Source organism: Lolium rigidum, chromosome 7 (assembly GCF_022539505.1).
Source record: "Lolium rigidum isolate FL_2022 chromosome 7, APGP_CSIRO_Lrig_0.1, whole genome shotgun sequence".
NCBI classification, from domain to species: Eukaryota; Viridiplantae; Streptophyta; class Magnoliopsida; order Poales; family Poaceae; genus Lolium; species Lolium rigidum.
In genome coordinates, this window is record NC_061514.1 from 13,421,269 (window position 1) to 13,433,404 (window position 12,136).

Consider the following 12,136-nt stretch of genomic DNA (forward strand, 5'->3'; position numbering starts at 1 on the left):
GTGTTCTTTGTCTCCCCTTGTGTCGAATCAATAAATTGGGTTTTACTTCCCGCGAAGACTGTTGCGATCCCCTATACTTGTGGGTCATCACCTTACATGATTGAGATTCATCTGATGTAATCGGTGTTGTGTTTGTCGGGATCCGATGGATTGTTACATTATGATTAGTCTATCTATAAAGTTTGTGAAGTTATTGTTGCTGCAATCTTGTAGTGTTTAATGCTTGTCACTAGGGCCCGAGTGGCATGATCTTAGATTTAAGCTCTATACTTATTGCTTAGATTGTATCTACAAGTTGTTTGCACATATTGTTGTCCGGAACCCGAGGCCCCAAAGTGACATAAATTGGGACAACCGGAGGGGAAGGCTGTGATATGAGGATCACATGTTTTCACCAAGTGTTAATGCTTTGCTCCGGTGCTCTATTAAAAGGAGTACCTTAATTGCCGATAGATTCCCTTGAGGCCCGGCTGCCACCGGCTGGTAGGACAAAAGATGTTGTACAAGTTTCTCATTGCGAGCACGTATGACTATATATGGAAAACATGCCCTACATGATTAATAATCTTGATGTTCTGTCTTAATGCTATTTCAATCCTATCAATTGCCCAACTATAATTTGTTCACCCAACACTTGTTATTGGAGAGTTACCACTAGTGTAGATAGCTGGGAACCCCGGTCCATCTTTCATCATCATATACTCGTTCTATATGTCATTGGAAGTAGTATCAACTATTTTCTGGTGCCATTGCTCTCATATTACTGCTACTGCTGCTGTGTTACTATTACTACTGTTCTCATATTACTGCTACTTTCACATCACCCCTGTTGCTAGTGCTTTTCCAGGTGCAGCTGAATTGACAACTCATTTGTTAAGGCTTATAAGTATTCTTTACCTCCCCTTGTGTCGAATCAATAAATTTGGGTTTTACTTCCCTCGAAGACTGTTGCGATCCCCTATATTTGTGGGTTATCAAGCCCAGACCACGAACGAAGAATAGCAGTGCATGTGTATATAATCTGCAAAAGGGAACTATTCTTATCATTAAAAACTTTTTTATTTATGCATAGCCATAGCGACCATATAACGGCAACCGCTCCCACCCTAATAAGCGTTCTAAACCTGCGATCAGTACCATGAAGCCAATTCCCAAAGATATTGGTTACACTGGTCGGAGGATACAGATCCAAAAATACTTGAATACATGACCATATAGATATGGCAAGCGGCACCGGAAGAACAAGTGTTTAATTGTCTCGTTGTGATGATAGAATACACACTTAGTACTACCAAGCCAATTCCGTTTCAGAACATTATCTTTGGTTAGGATTGCCCCTCGACGTAAATACCATCCAAAATTTCTAATTTTTAGCGGTATTTTCATCTTCCGGATCTTTTTTATTTTTATCAACTGGTATGCCAGGTTAGATAATTGCATTGTATAACAAACTTACTGAACTTCCCATTGGATTCATATTACTTGTTACCAGTATAGATGTATCTAAATCTAAAATATATCTAGATATATTTAAATCAGAGATAATTAATATGGATCTAAGAAAATAGTAATGAAGTATCATCTCCTTATGGTTATGGCTATCCACTCTTGCTCTCTTGTTAACACAGGACACAGCTAATCATGTTACTGTACCCTCACATGCGACCAACTACACACAACGCAAATTTCCTTCAAATCTTCAAGGGGCGAAAAATAGCAAGCTAGAAATTGGAAGGAAGGCAGACAAGACTGCATCGTACAAACCTTTTTAGGGGCGATCCTTGCGTCTCCAGGGACTCAGGGAGGCACTGATCGGTGTGTATGTGAAGGACGAATGGATCGTTGGTGATTACGCACGCGCATTAGCGTAGACTTGGGCTTCTCCCGCGCACGTATGTTGGCGTGTTCAAAGCATATATGCGTCCGCCTTCTCGAAAAGGCAGAACATAATGTATCTATCCATCATGGGAAAGGCTAGCAATCTTTTGAACTGTTTTTCTTCGGTGGCAAAATTCCAAGACACGCCGTTAGGAAAAAGGGGAAAGAAATATCCGGGACGCTTTGCTCGAGAACGAGGAAGGAAGGCAACAACATGGAACAACGTCTGGTTGCTACAGAGCAGGCCGGCGTCGGGAGACACAGAACCAAGAATGGTTCTTGTCAATTCGCCCCGGTGAGAACGAACTAATCTGCAGTTGAATGGTTAGGAACAGTGGTATCTTTCGGCTATTAAGGATTGAACTTAACATTTGATACTTTGGTGTCTTAGAAAAGATAAAATATTTTTTAATTGGAGATGATGTTTTTGTCGATTGAGACGGTTGTGGTGACTATATATGTCGATTTTAAGACCTCCAGGATTTTTTTTACTCATCTCTCCAGAGTGCTCATAAGGAGTATGTGTTGTGTTTGAAGAAAAAAAAACCCTGCATGTGTTTGGCTGTAGCCTGTTGGTGTGTGTCCCTGGCCGTCACTGTTGTACAGGCGTAGTCCTGGACGTACGGACGAACTAGCTTACGGAAAATGTACGGGCTGACGTGGGCTACATTGGTTTGCTGAAGTTTCATCCCCTCCTGAAAAACCGGGGCTGAGTTTGGATTTCCGGCTCTGCTATGTGAGTTCGTATGGTTTTTTTGTAAAATATTTTTGTAGGTATAGCATTACTCGTTGTACAGTAACAATGATGAAGCGATGAGTACCTATGAGGCCGAACCTGGGCGATTTACACAGAAATAACCCTTTGTTGCAACTATAGCACAGACTGACCCTCCGGGCAAACTATTTCACCCATCTAACCCTTTTGTGTGGCGCCCCTCCCATGGGCGCCACACATACCAGTGTGGCGCCCGTCCTGCCGGCGCCACTCTCCCAGCCGACGTGGCGCCCTCGATGCTGAGTTGGTGCGCCGATCCGACGTGGCAGCATGTGTGGTGCCCATGGAAGGGACGCCACACTACTCTTTATATATAATGTCTGTCTAGAGATAACAGAAGATTGTGGTAGCTCAATCGGATGAAGCCTTTGCTTCCCAATCCTAGGTCATGAATTCAAACCACCGCACCACCTGAATTTATTTTTATTTTTAAAAATTATGCTAGACATTGTAGTATGTTTAAAACATGAAATCTAGCCTCGTACTGTTTTGTAGAGTTTTTTTTTATCTTCTCTTGCTTGCAAACTGAAAAAATTTAGACAGTGAAATGTTGCTAGCTACTTAATCACCTGACTATTCATGCTATTCCATTTTGACTAATCGGTGGTTACCGCATTCATTTACTTACAATTTAGACAGTGAAATGTTTGGTTTCTATTCTCATGGACACCCCTTGCTCACCTTGTGACCCCCTTATTGTCTCTAACCACCTCTGTATTATAGATTTAGGTATTCTAGATATAGGTTTACTTTTGTAGCAACATAATTAAGCTTGACTTTCTGTAATGTAAGAGTTTTTTCCAACAAGAGCGAAAAAGTGACATGAGTTCAAACCACCGCACCACCCGAATTTATTTTTATTTTTAAAAATTATGCTAGACATTGTAGTATGTTTAAAACATGAAATCTAGCCTCGTACTGTTTTGTAGAGTTTTTTTTATCTTCTCTTGCTTGCAAACTGAACAAATTTAGACAGTGAAATGTTGCTAGCTACTTAATCACCTGACTATTCATGCTATTCCATTTTGACTAATCGGTGGTTACCGCATTCATTTACTTACAATTTAGACAGTGAAATGTTTGGTTTCTATTCTCATGGACACCCCTTGCTCACCTTGTGACTCCCCTTATTGTCTCTAACCACCTCTGTATTATAGATTTAGGTATTCTAGATATAGGTTTACTTTTGTAGCAACATAATTAAGCTTGCCTTTCTGTAATGTAAGAGTTTTTTCCAACAAGAGCGAAAAAGTGACATGGACAATCTTCGGTATTTTAAACCGACATAACAAATATAGTAATTAATGTGTTGTTCTTAGCAGAATCATCTTCCTGCTATATATTCAAAACTCCATGCCATATATATTTCTGACACATGGACTTGCAGGTTTGATTACTGAACTTTACAAGTTTGAACTATGCTGAACTTGTTGGCTTGCAATTCTTTAGCCTTCAGTAATTGATCTCAACTCTGTGGTTGGCTGGTTGCTATTTTATCAAGACAACAACAGGCTGAAGGCCAACAATAACCACAGTAGACGCTTCGATTTGGCATCTGTACATCAACAAACTCTTGATCTAGACAAATAACAATGTAATTTATAGTTTACCTTTGACAAGAGTATATTGAGCCTGAAACTAGACCTACCTTTCTGCCATCCATGCATGTAAGTGCCTTCTTCTCCTTTCTTCTTTATTATACCTACATCAAAAAAACTCGCCATGTGATGTCGGGTCCCTTTTCCTGAATCTGATGCTTAGTCCTTATAATGCCCTTAATAAATCAATTGTGCATCTACTATGCGTTCTTTTTTAACCGTTCGCCATGAATGATACACAGGACTAATAAAGGCATGATGCTACCAGGGTTACATTTTTCCTGTACAAAGACAGGCGCCCGGGTCACCAATTCTGTTTCAGATCAAATACAATATACATAGTAGTAAATTACATATGTTGTAAATTTTGCTAAATCTAGAGCAGCACAAATATATTTAAATTTAGGCTTTGGATCATTGATTTTGAGAGATTGCACAATCATGACCAACCCGAGGTCTCTCTTTTTGTGAAATATTGCAGCCTGCAGCTGAGCAAGATTCTAGAAGGAGGCAAGGCATCTCTAATTTCCTATGTCACATGTTGCATAGAAATGGAGTTTGCTTCTGAAGCTATTGCGAGCCAGAGAGTTTTACTTTTTTGGGGCAGCGAGGAATCGTCCGTAAAAAAGCTATAAGAAAAGTGACTAGAATAGGATTTTCATGAAGTACATGAACTCTTATTTTCACGCTGGAGGCATGAATCATCTTTATTGGTAGATGACCTCTATATAGTTTAATCTGGCCGGTTTGTGCTTGGTGTTCTTTTATTATTTAGCATGACAAGATAGGAACTGCACGATTTTTGTGAGTGGTATACACTTCTGAAATCATTTTTATGATAATTAGGATAGATAATTTTCTGACTGACGTGCCTACATGGGGAGAAATTTTGCACAGCGTAGTGTCCTGTTTGTTTGGTGCAGGACCGTAGTCCTTTCCGTGTGTTCTTTCTCCATGTGAGATTATAATTTCCTAATACGGTTATGTACTCGCACAAAGTATCATCTGCTTTCGACTCGCAGGTACCACCGATTAGTCAAAATGGAATAGCATGAATAGTCAGGTGATTAAGTAGCTAGCAACATTTCGTTCAGTTTGCAAGCAAGAGAGGATAAAAAAAAACTCTACAAAACAGTACGACGCTAGATTTCATGTTTTAAACATACTACAATGTCTAGCATAATTTTTAAGAATAAAAAAAAATTCAAGTGGTGCGGTGGTTTGAACTCATGACCTGAAATTGGGAAGCAAAGGCTTCATCCAATTAAGCTACCACAGTCTTCTGTCATATCTAGACAGACATTATATATAAAGAGTAGTGTGGCGCCCCTCCCATGGGCGCCACATATGCTGCCACGTCGGATCGACGCACCAGCTCAGCGTCGAGGGCGCCACGTCGGCTGGGAGAGTGGCGCCGGCAGGACGGGTGATACGTCTCCGACGTATCGATAATTTCTTGTGATCCATGCCATATTATTGATGATACCTACATGTTTTATGCACACTTTATGTCATATTCGTGCATTTTCTGGAACTAACCTATTAACAAGATGCCGAAGTGCCGATTGTCTGTTTTCCGCTGTTTTTGGTTTCGAAATCCTAGTAACGAAATATTCTCGGAATTGGACGAAATCAAGACCCAGGGTCCTATTTTGCCACGAACCTTCCAGAACACCCGAGAGCCGCCAGAGGGAAGCCCTGGGGGCCCCACACCACACCCTGGCGCGGCCAGAGGGGGGGCCGCGCCGCCCTATGGTGTGGGCCCCCCAGGCCCCCTCCGAGGCTGCCCTTCCGCCTATTTAAAGCCTCCGTCGCGAAAACCCCGATGCGAAGAACCACGATACGGAAAACCTTCCGGAGCCGCCGCCATCGCGAAGCCAAGATCCGGGGGACAGGAGTCTCCGTTCCGGCACCCTGCCGGAGCGGGGAAGTGCCCCGGAAGGCTTCTCCATCGACACCGCTGCCATCTCCACCGCCATCTTCATCACCGCTGCTGCTCCCATGAGGAGGGAGTAGTTCTCCATCGAGGCTCGGGGCTGTACCGGTAGCTATGTGGTTCATCTCTCTCCTATGTGCTTTAATACAATAATCTCATGAGCTGCCTTACATGATTGAGATTCATATGATGATGCTTGTAATCTAGATGTCACTATGCTAGTCAAGTGAGTTTTACTTATGTGATCTCCGAAGACTCCTTGTCCCACGTGTGTAAAGGTGATAGTGTGTGCACCGTGTGGGTCTCTTAGGCTATATTTCACAGAATACTTACTCACTGTTATGAATGGCGTAGTGAAGTGCTTATTTATATCTCTTTATGATTGCAATGTGTTTTGTATCACAATTTATCTATGTGCTACTCTAGTGATGTTATTAAAGTAGTTTATTCCTCCCGCACGGTGTAATGGTGACGAGTGTGTGCATCCGTGTTAGTACTTGGCATATGCTATGATCATGATCTCTTGTAGATTGTGGAGTTAATTATCATTATGATAGTATTGATGTGATCTATTCCTCCTACATAGTGTGAAGGTGACAGTGTGCATGCTGTGTTAGTACTTGGTTTAGTCGTGTTGATCTTTTTTGCACTCTAAGGTTATTTAAATCACTGTTCAAAAACTAGGCCGATTCGGCGATTACTAGGCCGATTAATCTCTACTAGGGGTCTAACCGTGTCGATTATCATTAATCTCTTGTGTTAATCCTTTAGCCCGATTAATCATATTGAAAGTCCGATTACTAGGTATGTTCCTGATGGCGTGTATTTCACACGTTCGTTGGGCAACCCCAAGAGGAAGGTATGATGCGCACAGCAGCAAGTTTTCCCTCAGAAAGAAACCAAGGTTTATCGAACCAGGAGGAGCCAAGAAGCACGTTGAAGGTTGATGGCGGCGGGATGTAGTGCGGCGCAACACCGGAGATTCCGGCGCCAACGTGGAACTCGCACAACACAACCAAAGTACTTTGCCCCAACGAAACGAGTGAGGTTGTCAATCTCACCGGCTTGCTGTAACAAAGGATTAACCGTATTGTGTGGAAGATGATTGTTTGCGAGAGAAAACAGTAAAAACAAGTATTGCAGTAGATTGTATTTCGGTAAAGAGAATTGGACCGGGGTCCACAGTTCACTAGAGGTGTCTCTCCCATAAGACGAACAGCATGTTGGGTGAACAAATTACAGTTGGGCAATTGACAAATAAAGAGAGCATGACAATGCACATACATATTATGATGAGTATAGTGAGATTTAATTGGGCATTACGACAAAGTACATAGACCGCCATCCAAGCTGCATCTATGCCTAAAAGTCCACCTTCGAGGTTATCATCCGAACCCCCTCCGGTATTAAGTTGCAAAGCAACGAGACAATTGCATTAAGTATGGTGCGTAATGTAACTAGTGACTACATCCTTGAACATAGCACTAATGTTTTATCCCTAGTGGCAACGAGCACAACACAACCTTAGAACTTTCACGTCCTTGTCCCGGATGTCAATGCGAGGCATGAACCCACTATCGAGCATAAGTACTCCCTCTTGGAGTTAAAAGCATCTACTTGGCCGGAGCATCTACTAGTAACGGAGAGCATGCAAGATCATAAACAACACATAAGCATAACTTTGATAATCAACATAACAAGTATTCTCTATTCATCGGATCCCAACAAACGCAACATATAGAATTACATATAAATGATCTTGATCATGATAGGCAGCTCACAAGATCCGACAATGATAGCACAATGGGGAGAAGACAACCATCTAGCTACTTGCTATGGACCCATAGTCCAGGGGTAGACTACTCACTCATCACTCCGGAGGCGACCATGGCGGTGTAGAGTCCTCCGGGAGATGATTCCCCTCTCCGGCGAGGGTGCCGGGAGGCGATCTCCTGGATCCCCCGAGATGGGATCGGCGGTGACGGCGTCTCGGAAGGTTTTCCGTATCGTGGCTTTCGGTGCTCGGGGGTTTCGTCACGGAGGCTTTAAGTAGGCGGAAGGGCAAGTCGAGAGGGGGCACGGGGGCCCCCGGATGACGGGCGGCGCGGCCAAGGGGGCCGCGCCGCCCTAGGGTTTGGCTCCCCTGTGGCCCCACTTCGTTTCGTCTTCGGTCTTCTGGAAGCTTCGTGAGAAAATAGGCCTTTGGGCTTTTATTTCGTCCAATTCCGAGAATATTTATTTACTAGGATTTACGAAACCAAAAACAACGAGAAAACAGCAAGCGGCACTTCGGCATCTTGTTAATAGGTTAGTTCCAGAAAATGCACGAATATGACATAAAGTGTGCATAAAACATGTAGATAACATCAATAAAGTGGCATGGAACACAAGAAATTATCGATACGTTGGAGACGTATCAGCATCCCCAAGCTTAGTTCCGCTCGTCCCGAGCGAGGTAAAACGATAACACAGATAATTTCCGGAGTGACATGCCATCATAATCTTGATCATACTATTTGTAAAGCATATGTAGTGAATGCAGCGATCAAAACAATATGTATGACATGAGTAAACAAGTGAATCATAAAGCAAAGACTTTTCATGAATAGCACTTCAAGACAAGCATCAATAAGTCTTGCATAAGAGTTAACTCATAAAGCAATAATTCAAAGTAAAGGTATTGAAGCAACACAAAAGAAGATTAAGTTTCAGCGGTTGCTTTCAACTTGTAACATGTATATCTCATGGATATTGTCAACATAGTGTAATATAATAAGTGCAATAAGCAAGTATGTAAGAATCAATGCACAGTTCACACAAGTGTTTGCTTCTTGAGGTGGAGAGAAATAGGTGAACTGACTCAACATTGAAAGTAAAAGAATGGTCCTCATAGAGGAAAAGCATCGATTGCTATATTTGTGCTAGAGCTTTGATTTTGAAAACATGAAACAATTTTGTCAACGGTAGTAATAAAGCATATGCATCATGTAAATTATATCTTATAAGTTGCAAGCCTCATGCATAGTGTACCAATAGTGCCCGCACCTTGTCCTAATTAGCTTGGACTACCTGGATTATCACCGCAATACATATGCTTTAACCAAGTTTCACAAAGGGGTACCTCTATGCCGCTCGTACAAAGGTCTAAGGAGAAAGCTCGCATTTGGATTTCTCGCTTTTGATTATTCTCAACTTAGACATCCATACCGGGACAACATAGACAACGAGATAATGGACTCCTCTTTTAATGCTTTAAGCATTTGACAACAATTAATTCTTTTCTCATTAGAGATTTGAGGATATTTGTCCAAAACTGAAACTTCCACCATGGATCATGGCTTTAGTTAGTGGCCCAATGTTCTTCTCTCACAATATGCATGCTCAAACCATTCAACTCAGTGTAGATCGCCCTTACTTCGAGACAAGACGAACATGCATAGCAACTCACATGAAATTCAACAATGAGTTGATGGCGTTCCCCGATAAACATGGTTATCGCACAACAAGCAACTTAATAAGAGATAAAGTGCATAATTACATATTCAATACCACAATAGTTTTTAAGCTATTTGTCCCATGAGCTATATATTGCAAAGGTGAATGATGGAATTTTAAAGGTAGCACTCAAGCAATTTACTTTGGAATGGCGGGAAAATACCATGTAGCATAGGTAGGTATGGTGGACACAAATGGCATAGTGGTTGGCTCAAGTATTTTGGATGCATGAGAAGTATTCCCTCTCGATACAAGGTTTAGGCTAGCAAGGTTATTTGAAACAAACACAAGGATGAACGGTACAGCAAAACTCACATAAAAGACATATTGTAAACATTATAAGACTCTATACCGTCTTCCTTGTTGTTCAAACTCAAAACTAGAAATTATCTAGACCTTAGAGAAACCAAATATGCAAACCAAATTTTAGCATGCTCTATGTATCTCTTCATTAATGGGTGCAAAGCATATGATGCAAGAGCTTAAACATGAGCACAACAATTGCCAAGTATCACATTACCCAAGACATTTATAGCAATTACTACATGTATCATTTTCCAATTCCAACCATATAACAATTTAACGAAGGAGAAACTTCGCCATGAATACTATGAGTAGAAACCAAGGACATATTTGTCCATATGCTACAGCGGAGCGTGTATCTCTCCCACAAAGTGAATGCTAGGATCCATTTTATTCAAACAAAATAAAAACAAAAACAAACCGACGCTCCAAGAAAAAGCACATAAGATGTGGCCGAATAAAAATATAGTTTCAGGGGAGGAACCTGATAATTTGTTGATGAAGAAGGGGATGCCTTGGGCATCCCCAAGCTTAGACGCTTGAGTCTTCTTGATATATGCAGGGGTGAACCACCGGGTGCTCCCCAAGCTTAGAGCTTTCACTCTCCTTGATCATGTTGCATCATACTCCTCTCTTGATCCTTGAAAACTTCCTCCACACCAAACTCGAAACAACTCATTAGAGGGTTAGTGCACAATATAAATTGACATATTCAGAGGTGACACAATCATTCTTAACACTTCTGGACATTGCATAATGCTACTGGACATTAGTGGATCAAAGAAATTCATCCAACATAGCGAAAGAGGCAATGCGAAATAAAAGGCAGAATCTGTCAAAACAGAACAGTTCGTATTGACGAATTTTAAAATGGCGCCAGACTTGCTCAAATGAAAATGCTCAAATTGAATGAAAGTTGCGTACATATCTGAGGATCATGCACGTAAATTGGCATAATTTTCTGAGCTTCCTGCAGGGCAGTGGGCTCAGATTCGTGACAGCAAAGAAATCTGGAACTGCGCAGTAATCCAAATCTAGTACTTACTTTTCTATCAACGGCTTAACTTGGCACAACAAAACACAAAACTAAGATAAGGAGAGGTTGCTACAGTAGTAAACAACTTCCAAGACACAAAATAGAAACAAAGTACTGTAGCAAAATAACACATGGGTTATCTCCCAAGAAGTTCTTTCTTTATAGCCGTTAAGATGGGCTCAGCAGTTTTAATGATGCACTCGCAAGAAATAGTATTTGAAGCAAAAGAGAGCATCAAGAGGCAAATTCAAAGCACATTTAAGTCTAACATGTTTCCTATGCAAAGGAATCTTGTAAATAAACAAGTTCATGAAGAGCAAAGTAACAAGCATAGGAAGATAGAACAAGTGTAGCTTCAAAAATTTCAGCACATAGAGAGGTGTTTTAGTAACATGAAAATTTCTACAACCATATTTTCCTCTCTCATAATAATTTTCAGTAGCATCATGAGCAAACTCAACAATGTAACTATCACATAAAGCATTCTTATCATGAGTCTCATGCATAAAATTATCACTCTCCACGTAAGCATAATCAATTTTATTAGTTGTAGTGGGAGCAAATTCAACAAAGTGGCTATCATCATATATAGGAGGCATATTGTAATCATAAAAGAAAATTTTCTCCTCAATGCTTGGGGGACTAAAAAGATCATGCTCATCAGAGCCAGCTTCCCCAAGCTTAAAATTTTCCATAGCATTAGCAACAATGGTGTTCAAAGCATCCATAGTAATAACATTCCCATTAGCGTGCATATAAAGTTCCATGGGTTTTTTAATTCTCTCTTCAAACACATCATGTCCTAATTCAAGATAAAGTTCATAAAGATCTCTCATATTTTTGTTGTTTTCCATTATGCTTAACTAGTGAAATAAAAACATGCATGATATTAAGTAAAGTAAAACAAGTAACTAATTTTTTTGTGTTTTTGATATAGAGTGCAAGACGATAGAATAAAGTAGAGCTAGCAACTAATTTTTTTGTGTTTTGATATAATGCAGCAAACAAAGTAGTAAATAAAATAAAGCAAGACAAAAACAAAGTAAAGAGGTTGGGAAGTGGAGACTCCCCTTGCAGCGTGTCTTGATCTCCCCGGCAACGGCGCCGGAAAATAT

The 12,136-nt window shown here is 40.9% G+C and overlaps 1 protein-coding gene and 1 long non-coding RNA gene across 2 annotated transcripts in view; both read right to left on the minus strand.

Moving 5' to 3' along the window:
• Nucleotides 1-12,136, minus strand: part of LOC124673597 (heavy metal-associated isoprenylated plant protein 39-like) — a 38,682-nt gene that overhangs the window by 12,385 nt on the left and 14,161 nt on the right. The window lies entirely within an intron of this gene.
• On the minus strand, nt 3,911-4,397 carry LOC124673600. The gene is made up of 2 exons (XR_006992778.1): nt 4,302-4,397; nt 3,911-4,231 (listed from the first exon to the last, which is right to left on the minus strand). It is a non-coding gene; the product is annotated as an uncharacterized LOC124673600 (long non-coding RNA).